The sequence below is a fragment of the Narcine bancroftii genome, chromosome 7 (assembly GCF_036971445.1).
Source record: "Narcine bancroftii isolate sNarBan1 chromosome 7, sNarBan1.hap1, whole genome shotgun sequence".
NCBI lineage: Eukaryota > Metazoa > Chordata > Chondrichthyes > Torpediniformes > Narcinidae > Narcine > Narcine bancroftii.
This window is the reverse complement of record NC_091475.1, coordinates 38,055,298-38,068,184: the sequence shown is the minus strand read 5'-3', so window position 1 is coordinate 38,068,184 and position 12,887 is coordinate 38,055,298. Positions and strand designations below refer to the sequence as shown.

Here is a 12,887-nt window from a genome sequence, read left to right as displayed (position 1 = left end):
CAGTTCAGCATGGCTAGCCAGGTCTTTCTTACTCGACTTGAGCAGTCGCTGCCTCATGAACCTTGAGCAGACCCCCACGACTAAAGTGTCCTGGATCTGTTCTTCTTCATGAATGCAGCCCATAGCCACGTCTTACCTGCACTTCTTGGCAAGTGTCCACAGATCCAACAGGTAGTCATCGATGGTCTCTCCTGGCCATTGGTGACATAGTGCAAGTTGGTGCCTCGCTAGGACCTCATTTTGCGACTTCAGGTACCGAGCCTTCAAAGCCTCGATGGCAGCATCATATGTAGTGCAGTTCCTAATGACTGCGTACCCTTTCGTTCCTATACTCAAAACAAATGCAGACCTCCTGAGTTCAACGGTATGGAATATGTCTCTGGTTGCATTCAGGTAGGCCTGGAAGCAGTCTAGCCAGTATGTGAACTCCTCAGCCGTGTCAGGGGACAGAGGGTCTACCAGCAGCATCTCTGGCTTGAGTAGTGCTTCCATCTTCTAGAGAATAAACTTATAAAGTTGTAGTATGAATAAAAGCTCTCACGACTGGAAGGAGAGCATACATTTTTATTAGCTTATAACTGAGGGAAGGTTCTTACAGTGGTCTTCAGAAGGGCTCAGGGTTTAGGCAGGAATCCAGGGTTATATATGGGTAGATGAGGGCAAAGCCGGGAGTCGGAGCCAGCCATCAGTATAACATACCACTAGTGATCTCAGTTCACTGTATTAAGGCATTATTTGTTACTATTTAAGGTAGTACATAGAATACATATGTCTAAACATAAATGCTCTTGTTTTTATGCATTTTATCCATTATATGAAAAGTGCAAAATTTTTGAAGCCTCATTGATTCATATGTTTTGGGAGTGTACCAAATTAGGAAGATATTAGGAGAACATCTTTAAATCTTCATCAATGATTTTTAAGATTAAAATAGATCCATGCCCTTTAATTTCCTTGTTTGGTTTTCTCATGAACCGAATATACTTTTGTCGGCATCTCAAGAGAAAGTTTTAGCTTTTAGCACATTGACAGCCAGATCAACAGTTTTAAATGAAATGGAAAGATAAACTTGTCACTGACTCATGCACAGTGGTTACATGATGTAATGACATCTAAGTTTAGAGAAAAATTAGATACAATATTAAAGATAGAAAGTTTCAGTTTTAAAAGATCTGCATGGGCCCTTTCATAGAATACTATCACAGTTGGCAGTTTGAGATCATTTGGATGCTCCAGTGATGCTTTTTCTGTCCTCTGAGGGTCACTACTTAATCCATTCTCATATTTTTTTGGGTCCTAATAAGTAACCTTGATTAGAGGGAGAGGTTTTATTTTATTTTATTTTTTTTTAGGTAAGTTAATCATAAATGGTTTGATCATAATTGTCCTTAGATATTATACCAAGGTATGACAAATGTTGGTATATAATGCAACTCGAGTGGTTTGTATTCATAATTATTTTAACAAATAATGTCAAATTAACAATTATGGATGAAGTTTGAAATTTGTTGTAAAGTTCATTTATATTAATCATATGTATGTATGTACATTTATGATATTCCTTTGTACATTAGTACAGCATGTACATAGGATTATTGTGTTAAACTCAATAAAAAATTTTAAAAAGAAAATATGAAGTCATCAGGGATTCTGCTGGCTTCCTTGACAATACATATTCTGCAAGAGGAGCATTCCCCTGCCTTGGCTGCCATTCCCACTATTTATGACCAGAAGGAAAAAAAAAATGATATCTAAAACCTGTGTTAACCTGCTGAATCTTTTATCAATTTTGAATTCTGATCTGTTCCAGCGCTTGCGATAATATGGAATGCTACTCTCGCGCAATGATGCAGTACGTTCTGTGAGCTGTTCTCAAGCATTATCAGAAGAGAGTGAAATTGATGACCCTGTTGCTTTAGCATCCCCACCATCCTCACCATCCAGGAATTAATTTTAGTTCAATGCTTCAAACATTCACCATTGGAAAAAATAACAAATAATTTATGAGATAATTATTTTTTCTATCAGAAAGTTTGGAGCCCTTATTTGGACTATTTGGGTTTAAAATGTTGAATACTTCTGCCTTGGTGTGGTGAAATGCCTCAATCCATGATATTTATCTATGTCATTATAGTTTACTCCTCCTTTCTTCTTTTTTCCTTTTAGTAGGGGTAGTTGGGGGGAGTTTAGGGGTGGGTTTAAGTAAGGGGTATACAAAGGGGGAGGGTTTATTTTGAGTGGGGGGGTTAGAGGAGTTTTTCTGTTATATGCCATGTATACTTATTAATATTTTATATTTTGTATTGTGTCTATTAGCCCTTATGTATCATGGTTTTTAAATAAAGTATTAAAAATGCTTCAAAGATTCCTTATGCCCAATGTGTTTTCATCTGTGTATGCTAATGTTTTTTTTCCATGTGGAATAAAGGTATTCAAAATTTAATTACTGTATAAAAATTGTTAGATGTGGTATTCTTTTTCAACTTGCTATGGGTTTGCCGGAACATAACCCCATCATAAGTTGAGGAGCACCTGTAATTAACAATTAAAAACTAACATGTTTTCAATGACTTAGAGTTTAACTGCAAGTTATATCATCATCATGTTTTCCTATCTAATATTTTCTTTGCATTTGTGTGTTAAAAATTGAGATCAATTTTGATTAGCTATAAGCCTTGACAGAGAATACTGAATCATAGATGGATTAATGTACGAATCACTTTTTCTTTTAGACTACTAGTATATTTGGCATTTGCAGTGTGACTCTAATCACTTGGGAAAGGATTTACTTTGACTAAATAAACCAAAAAAAGGATTTTGCTCAAGATTACTTGAAACTGAGTACTGAGGAAGTGGTTAGAATGTACAACATGAAGCCATTTTGGAGAATGGCAAGCAGGTGGGATGATTGAAGAGTGAACACAAGCTGCTTAATGCGATAGCAGTTTTGACTCTATATTGCCTTATAAAGACAAATCTTGCACCCTTGAGATCACATGTCACTTACCACCAGAAAACTCATTTCCTTCCTCTTAATGCAACTGTTTGATATACTTGTTATATGTTCTCTTCTTCTGAGAGAAAGCGCGATCTCCTTAAAGACAATTACAGAGTAAAAGCAAACCCTGCTTCACCAAGGTAAAGAAAGTAGTGATTTTAATAATTTTGCCATGAACATTTTTTTAATGCAGAGGAACAAATGTAGAGCTTTGGTTTGCTGTGCTAGAATTAATCTTTAGACCCATTGAACACAAGTCAATGCTTGTAAGCATGTGATTATTGCTTTTATCAAAAGTGGAGGAAGCTTGTGGTTGGGCCGTGCACCAGGCAGACGTTTTGATTGTAATTGGCCCACCTTCTTTTGCAATTTTATTAAATATTTGAATAGGAATTAATGAGCACTGTAAGATGTCATATCTATTGATCAGAAACCTCTTTTTGTGATTATCAGTTTGACATGGGCATATAAACAATGCATTCCTTACCGAAAACTGGTTATTTTGCACCTCTTTACAATGTGTTGTTCTGCTTTTGCAATAGACCTTTCTTCTTGCTGCTCTTATTAAATTGAAAATTTGAACTTTCTGATTCAGGATAGGATTTCTATTTTTTAATCAATGCTCTTCTTTTTGCTTAGGCCCTGTCTGATTAACAGATAGGGAAGCTCAGCCTTTTGATGTGCTTGTTAGTGGTACTCAGTACTCAGGCACAAGGACAGCTTTTTTCCCTCTGCCATCAGATTCCTGAATGAATAATGAACCATAGACACTATTTTTATTTATTTTGTAAAAGTGGTTTATACAAATGATGCTGCCACAAAACAACAAATTTTGTAATATGTTCATGACAATAAATTCTGACTCTGATTCCAATGTTATTACAGAATCTTAGCAATTTAGTTGCAGAATGCAAAGGCCAATTATTTATATTTTTTAAAATAGCTAACTTTAATTTTTCAATATTCAGATGAAGCAAGCAACAGGATGGAGTATAAAGCATGGCGATCTTGCTGCTTTGTTCAGAATGTTAGTGACATCACACCTAGAAGACTGAATATAATTTTGATCCCCACATTTAAGGAGGGAGGCAGCTTAGAGGAGGTTCACTAGATTGATTGCCAGGGAGAAAGTTGATTTATGATGAATATTCAAGTAGAGTCAGGCCTGTCCTCATTGGAGATTAGAAGGAGATACAATCAGTGATTGATAGGATGGATGGAGAAAAGATATCTCCCCAGTTTGGAGGTATTTAATGGGTTGCAGATGGAAATGAATAGGATTTATTTTTCTCTCTCAGAGGGCTGTTTAGACTGAATCATTGAATCCATCGAAGGTTGTGATAGACTATTGCCCTGTAAGTGGAATTAAATATTCTGTAGTAACCTGTGGGCAAATCCTGAAGGCCACGAGCTGATCAGCAAAGATATTATTTAATGGCAGAAAGGATAAGGGGGTTGGATGGCTTTCATCTGTTCCTATTTATTGTGTTTATGTGTGCCTCTTTTAAAGGTACATACAGATAACATTTGTAATTTGTTAAATGTTGATGTAGCATTAAAATACCAAGGAGCTGCTAAGGATATATAATTTATTTGTAGACTTATCAGTAGGTTGGAGTATTCCAACGTACTGAATTAATTTTGTTCCAAACTTTTAAAATTTAATTAGAAATCTCAATTTCATCTTTTTTTTCAAGAAATTACTCCATTTTTAATTTAGCTAGCAAATTGAAATGCCACAGAAACTCCATAATCTGCCTTCTGTAAAGGACAAGTCAAACTAAGTACTTTTTATGAAATGTCCATATTCTTTGGCTTGGCTTCGCGGACGAAGATTTATGGAGGGGGTAAAAAGTCCACGTCAGCTGCAGGCTCGTTTGTGGCTGACCAGTCCGATGCGGGACAGGCAGACACGATTGCAGCGGTTGCAAGGGAAAATTGGTTGGTTGGGGTTGGGTGTTGGGTTTTTCCTCCTTTGCCTTTTGTCAGTGAGGTGGGCTCTGCGGTCTTCTTCAAAGGAGGCTGCTGCCCGCCAAACTGTGAGGCGCCAAGATGCACGGTTTGAGGCGTTATCAGCCCACTGGCGGTGGTCAATGTGGCAGGCACCAAGAGATTTCTTTAGGCAGTCCTTGTACCTTTTCTTTGGTGCACCTCTGTCACGGTGGCCAGTGGAGAGCTCGCCATATAATACGATCTTGGGAAGGCGATGGTCCTCCATTCTGGAGACGTGACCCATCCAGCGCAGCTGGATCTTCAGCAGCGTGGACTCGATGCTGTCGACCTCTGCCATCTTGAGTACCTCGACGTTAGGGGTGTGAGCGCTCCAATGGATGTTGAGGATGGAGCGGAGACAACGCTGGTGGAAGCGTTCTAGGAGCCGTAGGTGGTGCCGGTAGAGGACCCATATTCACTGTTCGATATAATGGCATAGTGCAGAACAACTAAGTTTTGTTTGAAAGATTGGAAATGATGTGCTGGGAAAATTGTGAAACTGAACATTAAGGAACTAAAAGCTGTATGTTGCAAAAGTGTGGCACATTCTGTAAATGTTGTCACTATCTGAAGAAAATTTTGCAGAATTGTTACAGGAAATAAGAACTTTAGTTTCCAGTTCTGAATGACAAATAGTTCATAGATGAATAGACACTGACCCAACATGCCCAGTTGCTGAAGCCCACATCTATAAATGGAGTGGTTAATCAGAACTAGTTTTTCTTCGTGTTTGCTACACAGTTGATGAGACAGGACTTTGTAGTCTGAGGCTGAGGAATAGCCTCTCAGTAGGCAGAGATAGGTACTACATGAAGGAATATGGGTGACAGGTTCTTCTTAGTCCTCCATGCTTATGGTGTCTATTTCATCTTTTATTACATTGGTACAGACAGCATCCTCCATTTACCAGTGTCAAAGTGCCCCAACAGACTGTGCCCCAAATGTATTTTGTACTTCTGTCATTGACAAATTGCTTCCAACTGAGGATGATCTTGCATTGGAACAGCCATAAGAAGTATTGATGTGTATGGATGCAAGATTTTGGAGAAAGTTCATGAGGTGATTGCTCTTGAGGTTTATTAGAAGGGTGGAGTTGAATGGAGCCTGAATCAATATAGGGTGGGAGATGGTTTGCAGCAAAATTTCAATTAGATTTGTTCTTGCTCTCCAAAATGATCTTGAGAGTATTACCCTATTTTATCCAAGATGGAAAGGGCAGTGCATCAAGGCAGTCATTCAAGTCAATGATTCTTATAAGTTAAAACAGAAAATGGTGGAAATACTCAGCAGGCCAGGAAGAGAAATAGCATTAACAATTCAGGTCAAAGACCCTTTGCACAACTCGGATGCAGCCTGACATGCTAAGATTTTCCACCATTTTCTGCTTTATGTTAGAATTCCAATATCAGCAGATTTTATTATTCACATAAGTTGTATTCTAAGGGATTTCTGAATAAAGGGTGCAAACATTGATTAAGTGGTGGCACAGCAATCAGTTCAAGGGCAGAAAATACACACGTTGTTAATAACTCCCGGATTCCAAAAAGTGAATGAATGTATAAAGCAATGAATGAGCTTTTAGATCTTCTTGCCACTATTGTTGGCCATCATTTATTTTCCTGAAAGATTCATTTCATTCCTGATAAGCATGTTTTGCGATGTGAATGTGCACAATTAATACATGAAATTCCAGATTTCTCATTTGATCTATCATTTGGTACAGGAAATGAGAGTGAAAGCTACAAAAACAGAAAATTCCAAGTTTGTATTAAAGTCCCAAACTCTTTTTGAATCCGTTTCAGCCACTGAAAACAAATCAGAAGCAGTGGTGTGAAAGTTCATATCATTATGAACATGCTTATTGCTATTATTTATTTTTCATGTTATTAATTATTTCACTAGTGGCAATATCTAGGTATGTGATTTTAAAAGGTTGAAACACAGAAATATCTGAATTTTGATAGTTGAAACCATCACTAATATTAGAATAGGCTTTTGTTAGAGACAATGAGCAGTAGAATTATTTTAACTAGAGCAGCACAAGCCAACAGAAGATATTAACTAGATTTTACTAGGCCAGGAGGGAGAAACTATTTCCTTGAGTTGGAGGAGTGATGATGATTTCTAAATTTACAATCATCACTGAACTTGGAAGGAGCGATTACATTAAATCTGTTTTTAGAAATATTAGAGCATAAATAAAAACAGAAATACCTTGTAATACCTTGATCATGCAGATTATGTGGGGAGTGAAACAAAGTCAATATTTCAAGTCAATGACTGGAAAAGGTCTGATAATCATTGACCTCAAAAATTTGTTCTTATTCTACTCCTTGCAGGTGCTGTGACCTGTTGAACATTTCCATCATTTTCTTGATTTTATGGTTTTCCATCATCTGTAGTTTTCTGATTTTAGAGTGTAATCTGTTTTACTTTACAGATATATCGAGGCAAAATTAGTCTGAGGTAAACATTTTGAATGAAGAGGAAGAGTAAACTATCCTTGGAAAGATACATGGTGTGAATGGCTTCCTGCTCTGTTTTAACTTCCAGAGCATTAGTTATCCTTTGTAAAACACAAAAGCTGCAGATGCTGGTATCTTGACCAGAAAAAGCATTGCTGGAGTTCCCCCAGCAATTCTTTTTTTGAATAGTTATCCCTTGTGACCTGGAATCAAAGTAACACTGATAGTATTGTAACAGATTATGGATATGTTTTTGGGAGATAAATTGGGATATGTTTTTTAGTGTAGGTCACATACAAACACTTCAAAACAGATCTCATTTAAAATACTGGAGCTCTGCTCAAGCTAGACAGGCCAGTTCCAAGAGCCTTTGCCAACACTTTGGAGAGTGCCCAAGAGACTTCACTAATAGATTGTTGTTTTGCAAAACAACAGATGAAAGAACTTGGAGGAGTAGGTTCGGAGCTGCAGGCTGTCTGGGAGTGCTGTTTGCTGCTCTAAGAGGGTCATGTGGCTTTTTTTGCAAGCAGAGAGGGAGTCAAACAGGCTTTTCTCTGAGAAAGAGAGAGAGAGATCAGTTCTGCAGTTTGACAGGAGCAACAGCTCGGACTGGAACAGGACAAGCTGGCAAGCTTGTGCAAAAAAAAAACATTTTGAAGATGGGTTGTGAGTGCTTAGTTCAGCCTGGTCAAAGCCCTTGTGGTTCATACAAGAGGAGAAGACTTGCTGCCTAATGTTTCAATTGAAATAAGTGATACAAAAAGGAACCCTATCATGACCTGAAAGAAAGAGGTTATCTTTGGAAAACCCTGATGGGACAAGTTTTTTCGGCAAGACACTAAAGTGGCTGATTAAAAGGAATTAGTTGTGGGTGTCCAACAAGTAATAAATCTCTGAAAACTAACAAGAACTTTCCTTAGCAGTAACCTTTTACTTTTCAAGCACCAAAGCCTGGTGAACTTCATAAATGTTAAATTCTGTGCACAGTATAAGAATTGCCTGCAACCAGTAAACTTGAAGGAATAAGTGAGATTAGACTGTGAATCAAAGAATTTTTCTGAACTTACACACACATTACATACACATGCATTTAGAATTAGAAGGGGGTTAAGTTAGGTTAGTTAAGTTAATAGTGATAAGTTAAAGTGTAATTCTGTTTTCATGTTTAAAGATAATTAAGGAACTTTTATTTAAGCAACCATTTGTCGGTGAATTTCTATTGTTGCTGGGTTTTGGGTCCTCTGGGCCCATAACAGTATTTATAGCACAAAATACCAAATATTGGATTTCTGTGATTTAGTGTTATAAAGAATTGGGTTAACAACATCTACTCTGCGTTGCTTAAGTAAGTTATTAATTACCATAAATATTCATATATAATGAGAATTTTTTCCCCTTTTCCCCCTCAAAAATAGGGGGGTTGCATTATACACGAGAGTAAAATTTAAAAAAAATTTCTGCAGGCGAGCGGGTGAGCGTAGTCAGCAGCGTGACTTGGGTGGCTGGCTGGGCGGGCGAGTGAACAGTAGTCGGCAGCACAACTCGGGCAGCCGGCCGGGCGAGCAGTGGTCAGCTGTGCGACTCAAGAGGCCGGGTGGGCAGGCAGAGAGATGCAAGCGCGACTCTGGAGGCTGGGTGGGTGAGCGGAGAGATGCCAGCGCGATTCAGGCGAGTGAGGGGAGGGGGTCATATTATACACAGAGGTAAAATTTTTCCCCTCAAAAATGGGGGGATCGCATTATACACGGAACGCATTATACACAAATATTTACGGTACATATCCCTGATTATTTATGGGGTGAAACACTGAAGTCTGCAGATACTTCCATGGTAATAAAAACATAGAAATGCTGGACAAACTCAGCATGTCTTGCAGCATCCATAGGAGGTAAAAATATATAACTGACGTATTGGTCCTGAGCCTGTTTCATCTTGTATTCATATGTGTGAGTTCTTAAGACAACACATGGATGAAGGAAAAGGTTCTTTACTTTAAAGTTGATGTAAATAGCACCATGAGGCATACCACGAGGCTGGAAGTCTCCATTACAGATCTGCATACTGCCCCGGTGGCAGCCAAGTGCAATCAAACAGTAAGGTATTGCTAGTTGCATTGCAACCATGATCACTATCATTACATCTCTCTTTCTTCAAACAAAGGTAGCTTACTTTTAACTAACATTTTCTTTGTATAACTCTGCAATTTTAACTTTAATGCCAAGAACTTACATTTTCATCATTATCAACATTTTAAACTTGTTTTGTGTGTCACATTTACATACTTGAAGAGTGAATAGATAGCGCTACTTCATTCTATAACAGGAGTCTTTCAATTTGCTCATTGAGTCTCTTAGGAGGATTCATGCATCTTGACGATATCCTGATTGATTGTCCTTGAATCTGAGTTGTTGCCTCAGACAATGTCTTCTCAGATGCGCATTCAGGTTGTTCAATAGCATCCATCTTTCCATCTACTGTGTCAGGTCCCATTTGAAGATCTCGACGATTTCTTCTCAGAACAACATTTTCATCTGTCTGAATGGTGTATGATCTTGATTGGACTTTACTAAGGACAGTTCCCTCTGAGTCCATAAGTTTGTTTTATCTTTTAGCCTTATTTGGTCACCAGTGAGGAGTTCTGGTAGGTTTTTTATTCCTCTGTCAAAGTAATACTTTTGCTTTTCTTTCTGTTGTTCTTTGAACTTCCTCACTTTTTCCCCCTCTTTTGTTTTTAGGAGGTTCTCCTGAATGGGTAGGTTTGATCTTAGCCTACATCCCATAAGGAGTTGTGCTGGTGACATACCAGACTCAAGCGACATTGTGCAGTATACCAGCATGCTTTGCTGGAATCTGTTCCATAGTCTTTTGCCTTGTTCATCAGTCTTTTCACTCTCTCTACTGATTTTTCCACTAGACCATTGGACTGTGGAAAATGTGGACTTGATGTGGTATGTACAAAATTCCACTCTTTGGCAAACTGTCGGAACTTTGAATTGCAAAACTTGGGTCCATTGTCTGTGAAGACCTCGCTTGCCACACCATGTCTGGAGAATATGGCTATGTTAATACAGCATCTGCAGTGGTGGTGTTCAGTTTACACACCTCTGATAAAGGGAGAAATAGGCTGTGACTACAAGATAGTCCTTCCCTTGACATTAGTATACGCCAGCACCTACCTTCTGGTAAGGTCTTTATGGTGCTGGGTGTGGCTTTAGTGGTTCTACAGGATTGCTTGCTTGATATTTCCAGCATATTGTGCAGTTTGACACTTCATTTGTTATATCATTGTTGATTCTTGGCCAGTACATCACTTCTTGTGCTCTTTTCTTATACTTTTCGATTTCAAGATGTCTTCTGTGGATCCTTTTTAGCATCTCTTTTCTCAGACTCTTTGGGACAAGGATTTTACTTCCTTTGTACATGATGTCTTCAACCACTGATAGTTCTGCCCTGCAGTTCCAGTACTCTGAGACGTCGGGTGAACAGTCCTGCTTCATGTTGGGCCACCCATCCAAGATGTTTTTTCTCAGCTGCCTCAGTGTTTCATCTTTGTTTGTCTTTGACTTTATGAGTTCCATTTTTGCATCTGATATGGGCAGTGCACTTGTGATTATGTCCACGAAGGCGTTCACGTCATCATCCATTTTGGTATTTGTGGGCTCTCTCGTGTTAATAGCTTTAGTCAACGTGTCTGCTCTGTACATTAGCTTACCCGGTGTGTACGCTACATTCAGTGTATAGCGTTACAGGCTAATCATCATTCTTTGTATTCTCAGTGAACATTCATTTAATGGCTTTTGGAACAATGCAATCAAGGGCTTATGGTCAGTCTCTATACTGATTACTTTTCCGGACACAAATTGAGGAAATCTTTCACAGGCGTATGTGATGTTGAGCAGCTCCTTTTCAATTTGAGCGTATCGCGTTTCCGCGTCTGTCATTGAGCATGATGCCAATCATCATATTTTTGCAGAAGAATTGCACCAAGCCCACTATGATGATATCTTAATGGGTCTCGCTGGGTTGTAAAACCTCAGAACTGGTTCCTCTGTGAGCTTTAGTTCACTCCATGACTTTTCATGGTCATGATCCCACTCCCATTCAATGTTCTTTTCTGTTCGTCTTCTCAATGGAGCCATCTTTTCTGAGAGGTTGGATATGAATTTACTCATATAGTTGACCATTCCTGTCTGTCCTTTTTGCATTGTGGCCTTGGCATGTTCCGAATAGCGGACACCTTTCTGGAATCTGGTCTGATGCCTTCGCTGACAATAATATCTCCTACAAATGTTAGTTCTGTCACCCCAAGCTGGCATTTCTCTCTATTCAGCTTCAGGTTTGCTTTCCTTGTTGCTTCCAGCACTCTTCTTAGTCTTTCATCATGCTCCATTCTTGTGGTTCCCCATACTATAATGTCATCCATTGAGTTATCAACTCCATCCAGGTGCTCATAGACCAGGAGCTGAGGCAATTCTAAATAGTAATCTTAGGAATCTGTATCTACCAAATGGACTATTGAATGTGCATAGTTTTGAACTTGCTTCATCCAATTTTAACTACCAAAATCCTGATGATGCATCTAACTTGCTGAAAAATTTTGCACTTCCAAACTGTGACATGATTTCTTCATGCGTCGGAAGCTTAAAGTGTTCTCTCTTTATTGCTCTGCTTAGATCTCTTGGATCCAGGCAAATTCTAAGCTTTCCATTCTTTTTGTCCACAACCACAAGTGAACTCACCCATTCCGTTGGTTCATCTATCTTCTGAATCAGTTTAAGGCTTTCCATCCTGTCCAACTCTGCTTTTAGTTGCTTTTGAAGCACAAATGGAACTTTTCTGCATGGATGTATTATCGGTGGCACACGTTTATCCACTCTGATCGTGTGTTCTCCCGGAAGGCAGCCTAGACCCTGAAATAGGTCATTGTACTCTTTCATGAGTTCATCATAGACTGTCTCTCCTTCGCTTCTCACAACAAGGATTCTTTTTACCAGGTTCAGTTTCTCACAGTCTATTAAACCTAGTATGACCTGTACATCCTTTGGAACCACGAAGAATATTAGCATGTGCTCTTTGTCCTTGTGTTTCACTTTGACCATGCATTCTCCTTCCACTGGTATATTGGTACCTGAATATCCTGTTGCTTTCACTTTTGTTCCATACATCTTTGGTCTGTGTCCAATCTTCTTGAAATCAGTCTCTGATATTACATTAATTTGTACTCCAGTATTCAATTTAACTAAAATGTATATGTCATTCACTTTTAATCTCAACATCCAGTCTCTGTTTTCTTTCTTGTTTTCAGTCACAACATCTACATAGAATTCCTCTATCTCCCTTTCATCTACTGCATGAACCTTGCTTTGTTGCACTTGGTTCCTACAGCAACAGGCATAATGGTTGCTTTTGTTGCTCATATTGCATGTTTTATC

General features: G+C 38.6%; 1 protein-coding gene across 2 annotated transcripts in view; it reads left to right on the top strand.

The window, feature by feature from the left end:
- The window catches only part of LOC138738768 (plastin-2-like), a 95,115-nt gene that overhangs the window by 16,827 nt on the left and 65,401 nt on the right, over positions 1-12,887 (top strand). Inside the window, exon 1 of one of the 2 annotated variants that reach the window (XM_069889657.1) lies at positions 3,027-3,138. The exons of the other annotated variant lie outside the window; for it this stretch is intronic. The gene's annotated coding sequence lies outside the window, so the exon portion shown is untranslated. Of the gene's footprint in view, positions 1-3,026; positions 3,139-12,887 lie in introns of those variants that run through there. 2 annotated transcript variants of the gene reach the window in all.